Consider the following 8,899-nt stretch of genomic DNA (forward strand, 5'->3'; position numbering starts at 1 on the left):
TTAAAATGTAATAATAAGCTAAAAAACAAACTATCATGAATAAACAGCGAAACTACTGTATTTAACAGTAAAAAAAATCGCTTGTTTATTAGAAAACTACATCTTTAAAAATATTTCTTAAAAAATATTTTAAAGTCAACTTGAATTCATACCAATACACATTTAACATTGTTTATTAAACGATAAAGAAAAGCGCTCAAAAAATTTGGTCTAAGGACCTGGTATTATTGTGAAGTATAAGTAATTCTAAATAATGTAAGCACGTTCTATAAGGTAATATATTCATATTTCAAAATCAGTTTTTCATTCAAACAAGAAATGTTTTAAAACGTTTACTATTAAAAATAGTTTATATATTTTATTTTATAATAGTTTACACTCATAAAAAGAGTAAGTTTGTTAATTCGAATTAAAACAGTTGAACAGTTAGGTATTAAACTAATCAATAACAAACTAAATACTTTTGTAAAATATTTTCATAGAATATGAACTGAACTTTTTTTTTAATTTTGTTTAAAACAAAATAACAGATTAAAACTTGTATACAAACCTTTAGAAATTTAAACTAACAAAAACTATTTTTTTGTTTTGAAAATTACTTATTTGAGCCAAATTTTAATTTGATCTTAGCAAAAACATGAACGTCAAAGTAAAAAAAAAGTGGTTTTGCATTTAAAGTATTAAAACTCTGCTCTTCTAATATTGAATACAACTTACTTACTTGATTTATTTTGTAAAAATATTAAATTTGTTTAGTAACTTAAGTAAAATTTCCATACGCGTACTATTATTTTTATTTCAAATAAATAAATAAAAAAAAAATTATACATAGTTTTATGCAGTAGGCATTCTAATATTATCCCTTAATTAAAAAAAAAAATTATAGCCATTGGTTGAGATGATGCATTGATACTATATTATTTTCTCATAACTTTAAACAAGGGATCGGCAAACTGCGACCCGCGGGTCAAATGTAGCCCTCGAAGTCATATTCTGCAGCGCGCAAGGTATTTTAACATTCAAATATACCCTTTTAGATATAGTAATAAAAAAGGTTTTTGGGTTAAAAACTTACATCTAGGCTCTTAATTTAAAAACTATTTACTATTAGTCCTCTACAATTGCTTTTTTTATCATTAAAAGTAGTATTTTCATACTGATTACTACAAATATTTCAGTTAATTGCAAAAAACCTTTTTTAAACATTGTGGTCCGCTAGCAAGTTTTTTTACAAAAATTGTTCTGCGACTTATAAAAGGCTGCCCTTTACCCCTGCTTTAAACCTAAAACCATGCATTTTTAGTCTAATCTAAAATCACATTAAATGCAACTAAACAAAGCAATTTTTATTTAAACAATAGATAAAAAAGACATAAACTTCCGGACTTTAAGACCTTACATAAAGTTTTTAAGTTGAACTTATAAAAGTAAAAAAATACATACTTGAATCTGAGGTGTGTGCAGATTCATTGTTATCAGCTCATCCGCACCGGCCTTTACGATAAAGTCTGCTACTAGTTTTGCCGTTATTGGGCTATAGTTCTAAAGATTTTGTACCGAATGTTAATAAAGTATAAATTAATCACTAGAATACAAGCATTAACAATTAAGCATAATGTACTAAAGTAATGTTTTTCTCATAAGAGCTATAAATGAGTTTTTTATAATTAGTTATCTAGTAAAATATTTTAATTACTCTATAATTCAACTCAATTTTTATTGACGTTTTAACTGAAAAGATTCAAGTATTTTTAAATTAAATAGATGGCTTAATAACTTATATTAAAATTAAAGCGGTAAGTAATATGAATATAAAAAAATACTTTATTTTGAAAAAATAATGTTTACTTTTACTACCACCGTTAAAGAGTTTGTTACTACACACTTTAATAATTTTTTTTTTAATTCGCTGTGTGTTAAAATACTTTAATTATTTTGTAAATAAAGATCGTGGCTAACTTAATATTTTTTCATGTTTCAGAGTCAGGTTAAGAGTTACAAAACTATTTTGTATGCAATAAAACTATGTTATTAATAATCAAAACAGACTGTGTTTGATTTATCTTGTTTTGAGTATGGTAGAAGAGGAGCAACTACTACTACACGGTAACAACTGGCAGATTTACAAGCACTAATGATCTGGCACATTTCCATTATATTGTCATTCGTAGGAAAACATGCAGTTTGTATTATGTAAACATGTTTTTTGCGAATTGCTTCACATATTTCTAAACTGAAAAGTGTTATTTTTTATCATGTATTTATCAAATATAGAAATTTAAAGAGAAAAAACGGCGAAAGCCTATAGAGCCGATGGCTGGACTCTTTTGTGTCCAGACACAGTTTTAAAAAATTGCCTTTTATCAAAAGATTTTGTTCATACGACCTAGATCATAATACCACAAGCTCCCGGTAGACTGATACTTAGGTGCTGTTCTTATTGATACTTATCAGTTAGTTGTAACTGAAGTCAGTTGTAGTCGTCAAACTACAAACAGAGTTTATATTTAAACAAGAACCTACCGTTTTCTGGTACAATTAGCGGTATCAGCTTTTTCTAATTGCCGTACATCTTGTAAACATAATACTGTACAAAGGGTTTTAAATATTTATATACTGTTACATCTCTCTTGCTAGCATATATATTTTATGTACAAACGCTAGTAAGACAACTGGCACGCTAGTTAGTGGTAAGAAAAAAAAAGTCGAAATTCTTCAGAGACAAAATTTTAACTTTCTGCGTCTAAGGAAAATGCATTTTAAAACAAGTGTTTTAACCATATTTATCAAAGATAACCAAAGTTTATTATTGGAAAATTAAATTTTTTACAGCAATTAGTTTTTCATAGTAAATTTTTTTAAGCCAAACGCTTAGAGCGTTTGGTGCTGAGGGCAAGATCTACATGTTCCTGTTCCTGCTCCATAACTATAAAAAGTTTCAAGAAAGTAAATATTAGATATTTCAATTTTATAAGTTAAATATAGGTGTACAACAATCAGTTTTACAGTTACAAATAGTTTAATATTTATAATCTAAATTAACAACAGCAACAAAGAAACAAACAATTTATAAACAATATGTTGAAACTATGTTCAACTGGGTGAATTTATAAATAAGGAGTTTAATACTTTTCAGGTACAGGTTGGCTATAAATGTTAAGTAAGTTAGTGTAAAAACAGCTTATAGTAGCAACAACAATTAATAAAATAAACATTAACCGCCCATTCATGACAAAAATGGCCGAAAGTTAAACTAAAAAAATAATAAAACAGGCCGAGTTTGTCACATCTGCGTCTAAAGACAATGCACTTAACAACAAGTCTTAACCATATTCATTATAAACAAACAAATCTTATTAGTGGACAATTAAACGTTTTACAGCAACTAGACACGTCTTCTTAGTCTACCCAGTGCTTGTGGTCCGATAACTCCAGGTGGTATGGTCAAAAGTTGTTGTAAGACATTGAACTATATGAAGCTAGTACTTGTTTGTTAAATTTTAGTATTTTCACGCTGAAATAAAAAACCTAGAACTTTTTCTGTAAAGTTATTTTTGTTTATACACATAAACTGTTTTTTATTTGTAGCTTTAAGAAATTTTAAGTGTGTTCCTGTAAATTTTCTTATAGCTGCATGGAAAATTTCAAAAAAAAACTCTTAAACTGTTTCTTATATATGTTTGAAATTAAAAAGTATACTCAAACTTTAATTTAATAATTTTGGATAATATATTCATTAAATAGATTTTTTGCTTGTAATAGCATGTAAAAATCTTAATAATACTACTCTTAAGCAAGTTTACTTAAAGCAGTTGTTTTGTATTTTTAAACAGGAAACTTTTATATTAAAGCAAATAGTAGCATAATATAAATCAGAAAGTTTTTTAGCCACCTACATAATAATACTACTATGAAACCAAAACTTTTCGTTAAACTAAAGCAGTTTTTATAATAAAGGTTAAAATGTACTATTTTTATTTTTGTAATTTTAATACTTACAATTGAAATTAAATAAAAAATACATAAAATATCAAGAAACAGTAGCTTGTATTTTCTTACTAATAAACCCATTAAAGTATTGGTTATATGCATTCTTATACAAACTATTTTCAGACTTTTAATAGTATATTTTTCAAAATAGATTTTTACGTAATTTAGATATTTCCCTATTTGAAAAAGAAACAATAATATAGATTAAGTAGCGTTGTAAATGATCTGCACTTTAGTATGCAAAACAATAAACCACCAACTTAGTCAACCTCAAGTACATATTTAAAAATTGTTTATCTATAGATAAGCATTTAAATAAAGTAATATTTCATAAGACAAAAATAATAAAATTTATGAAACAAAAGCTGTCGAAATAAAATACAGGAGGAGATACTTGAGATTTTAAAACCATTTCAAAAAGATACACATTACAAATTCATAGTTTGTTTTATGTTGACGCTGTTTCGATTTTTCCTCAGTCATTATTAAATACAAAACTGAGCAAAATAACTAAAAACTAGCGTTAAACAACTTAAATATATAAGACATATTAAATATTAAAATATAGATAAACAGATATATAATAAAAATTACAAATTATAGTAAAGGTTTTTGAAATGGTTTTTAAAAGCTGTTGAGCGAAAACTATGCACTTTGTTTATTCAAGTTAGAAAATTGCTCAACAGGAAGTTGGAGTAAGCAATACTCTACAAGCGTCGGTACTTAATAAGTTTTCCTAAAAAATATATAAGCACAAAAAATAAGTTAATGCTGTACAGTAAATAGTTTGAATTTTTTGATTAAATGAATTTAAGTTAGTTTTATGATTATAACTGTTAAAATATTTTTATGTCGTTACATTTTGTTAAAGACATGTTAAGGTTTTTATTACAATTCAAAAGTATAAAAATAAGCTAATTACTATTGAAATTAGGGTCAGTAAATATTTTCATCTTTAAATATATCAAAAATGGTCGTGAAGTACTAACACATTAATCACATTTTTAATACTTAATACCATTTAAATACTATTTAATTTTAATAAACATAAATACAAAATGGTTAATATAATAAAATAAGATAAGTTCATTTTAAACTTTTGTTTAATTTTTCTTACTAACTCTTGAATAAACTTTTTAAACGGAAATAGATATTTAAAAAACTTTTTAGGTATATACGGTAAATATAAATTGAAAGAAAGTCAGACTATAATTAGTACCGTAAATATTCAATTGTAAATTGTTTTTATTAGTTGCTACTTATTTGTTTTAAAGAAAGGACTAAGAATTACGTCAATTATCCATATTATCATTATGAAATAAAATATTGTCTACAATCTATATATATGTCTTTTGGTGCAAAACAAATTACTGAAACAAATTATAAAATGTAAATTAAAAAAAAATTAGAAACAAGAATTTATTTTGCAGTTTATTTCATTTTTTGTGAACTTAAAATTTTTCAATCTACCCTTTTCAAAAGTTCTTGTAGTTAACTAAAAAGATTTTTGTAAAGTAGTAAACTTAATAAAATTGTAAGATTATGCGTCATAATAGGTAAATAAAATTATATGTACAATGCGATGCTATAATAAAGTTGTTTAACAAAATTTTAAGTATAAAGCTCAAGTACTTTTATTAAGTTTACTATCTTTACAAAAATCTATTTAGTTATCACAAGAACTTTTGAAAAGGGTAGATTGAAAAAAAAATTTAGTTCACAAAAAATAAAATAAACTGCAAAATGAATTCTTGTCTCAAATTTTTATTTAAAGTTAGTACCGAAAAGAAGTTATTAAATAAAATGTAAATTAAAATACCTTATGTCTAAATTTTCCGATTTTTCGATTTTAATCTTTCCTGAACTACAATTGAGTCGGCTGCATATTAAATTACCTAATTCTTTATGAGAAGATCCACAAAAAATCGTAAAATTTGTCATTTTTTTACAGTTGATTAGTAGCTGCAAAAATAATAACATCGTTTTGAATTAGCTTTAAAGTTACGTCATATAAAGTATTTAATGTAGGTTAAAACTGAAATGTAGTTTACCTGTGAAACTAATATAGAAAACCAAGTATAATTTAAAGCGAAATGTCCAGAATTTATTTAAAGTACTGATGAGCTTATTGAGCAAAACTTTATTCACCTAATTAAATTTAGAATAAAAAAATTGTATTGATTCTTCTTTTAGAAGTTGAAATCTTTGTTTACTGTTTTTTAAAACATCAAAAATTTTATTAAAAAAATAACAACTAATGTTGAAAAACTCTCGTCTAAAATTAAACGTGCTCAATGGTTTGCATATAAAAATTGAAACTGGCTAATTTGTACTAAAAATACATATGCTACATTGTATAAAAACTATAGTTATAAACCTTAGTAACTGTTTATTTTAGTATCGTTTAAGTCATAACATTAATTTAAGCACAAAGCGACAACTTCGAAACAAATGACTAAGTTTGATTTCTACTCTATTAATATAGTAAGTGTTGTAATAATTTGATAAATCTAAACTAAATCTAATTCGTTTAAGTTGTACTAGAGGCTATTTTAGCATTTTCATAAACTTTCTCAAATTGTTAGAATAAACTAAAAAATGGTAAAAGACAAAAATACGAAACAGATAAACATACACTAGAAAACGTATAAAAAAAGCAGATAAACAACAAAAATATATAATAAAAACTATATAGAGGCTAGGTGATTATATTTTACTCAAGTTATTAAATAATTTTAAGTAAAAATATTGAATTTTCTGAACGATTTGTATCTAAAATTTTTAAATTCTTAGATCTGCGAAAGCTATTTCCAATCATTTTAAGTTAGAGCCAGCGAGTTTTACTAGGCTTAACTTTACTTGATTTGTGCAGAAGCTTCCGTTTCACAATAGCTTTCGAATTAATATCATGAGCTTTTGTTTTGTTAGTATAACTACTTAAGTTTCTACAGCCTTTTTCCATTTATTTCTGAAACTCTGGATGTGGTCATAATACCTACTCTTGAATTGATTTATAGTTTACCCTATGTAAAACATTTGTTTGTTTTTATGTTTAACAGCTTTATATATAGCTTCCCTGATTAGTATTCCTATTAACTGAGCAATTTTTTTTGGTCTACAATTAATTATATGTGCAATCATCATAGTTTGACCATTTTTAATTTTTTTAAGGTTTACATGTGTTTATACGTTTTATTTTTGTTATGCCTCTACTGATGCAAGGGTCGGCAAACTTTGCCCCGCGAGCTCTTTTCAGCCAAAAAATATACATTTTAAAAATAATGAAAATTATATTTTTTATAATAAAAACTTTCAGTGAGGCTCTTAATTAAATAAATACTCTTTATTAGTGATCTAATATTGCTTGATTTGTAATATTTTTGATCTTAAATAATATTTTTCTACTGATTACTATAATTTTTTTTAATAAATGCAGCCCTCAAAGGTTTTTTTCTAAATAGTGCGGCCGGCGAGCAATTTTTCCTAGGAATATTGGCCCGGGAGTAACATAAGGCTGCCAACCCCCTAATGTATACTTTTACTATTTTCTATTTATGTCTTGTACCGTATTCTAGTTTGATTAATCTCATAATTTATAAACACTAAAAGCTAGAACAACCTCTTATGCAACATAAAGAACTAAATTTAAGTTGTCAAGTAACTATTTTTTTTATTATATATAGAAACTAACCTAAGTAATTTGTAAGTTTGCTTATGTGATCACCGCCTTGCTTGAGATATTTTGTAATAAACAAACTTAGTCACAAGAATTGGATTTATAATTTAATGTCAGGCTCCTATAATCTAATGAAGCTCTGTATAAATAGAAGTAATACTACTATTAAATTTTTTTTATGATAAAAAACATCAGTCTCAAACTCTACCTTTTGTAATGATGAACGTTTTTTAGGGTATTAAGGATCACTTCACGGTCTTACCTCTTAATACCTAGTTTAGCACAATTTAATATAATTTTAGGACTATAGAATATATAATACCTGAACATTCCCCTAAAGACTGAACACTCCCCTAAATACTCATTCCCCAACTCACTTTAAAGTGCCGTAAACTTCTCAACTAATCAGGTGAGCTGCTCATTGGTATGATAAAAATAGCTAATATGATGAAAATAAAGTTATGATAACTTATGAGGAAGAAATAAATAAAACTAGTTACTACAAATATGTTTTTATACAAAATATTTGTCCAATATCAACTAATCCAGCTTGTTTTGAAAATGATTCATTTAGTTATTGCAATAACATAAATTTTAGGAAAGTAACTTCAAAATACCAAAACAATTTTAGAAGTTAATTTAAAAAAGGAAAAAAGAAATGTCAAACAGACAAAACTGCTAATATATACAAAATGGATGTTGGCAAGTATAAAAAATGCTGTTTAAAACGATAACTTTGGAGTATAAAGGGCGTATTAACAAAATCGATAATATAAAAACAGAAGCGGAAATAATAGTTGCAAAGAATAAAATGAAAGGCAAAATTATTAAAATAAACAAATGCAATGTACAACATTTAAGTTAGTTTTCCTTTAAAAAAACATGCTGACTAACTGATAAATTTTAGTCCAGTATTGGCTGAATTTTGCAAACTTGTAGGTATTTTCATTAAATGAATAAAGTTAAACCATACTAGAAATTAACTTCAGCATTTACCGCGACTACTAAAACTAGTCAAAAATAGGTTTGCAAGATCACTTAAAAAGTCTAAGAAATTTTATCATAGAAATAACCTAAAATATAATCTACAAGTAGAAATAAAATTAAGTTCTAAACATTTTATATTTTTGATATCACAACGTATTGGGTAACAATACATTTATAATCACCTTACCGAAAAGACGACGTTAAAAGGATTAACGTAAAAAGTAAATTTAGCTAACTGCTAGTTGT

Source organism: Thalia democratica, chromosome 4, assembly GCF_965202585.1.
Source record: "Thalia democratica chromosome 4, ktThaDemo2.hap1.1, whole genome shotgun sequence".
NCBI classification, from domain to species: domain Eukaryota; kingdom Metazoa; phylum Chordata; class Thaliacea; order Salpida; family Salpidae; genus Thalia; species Thalia democratica.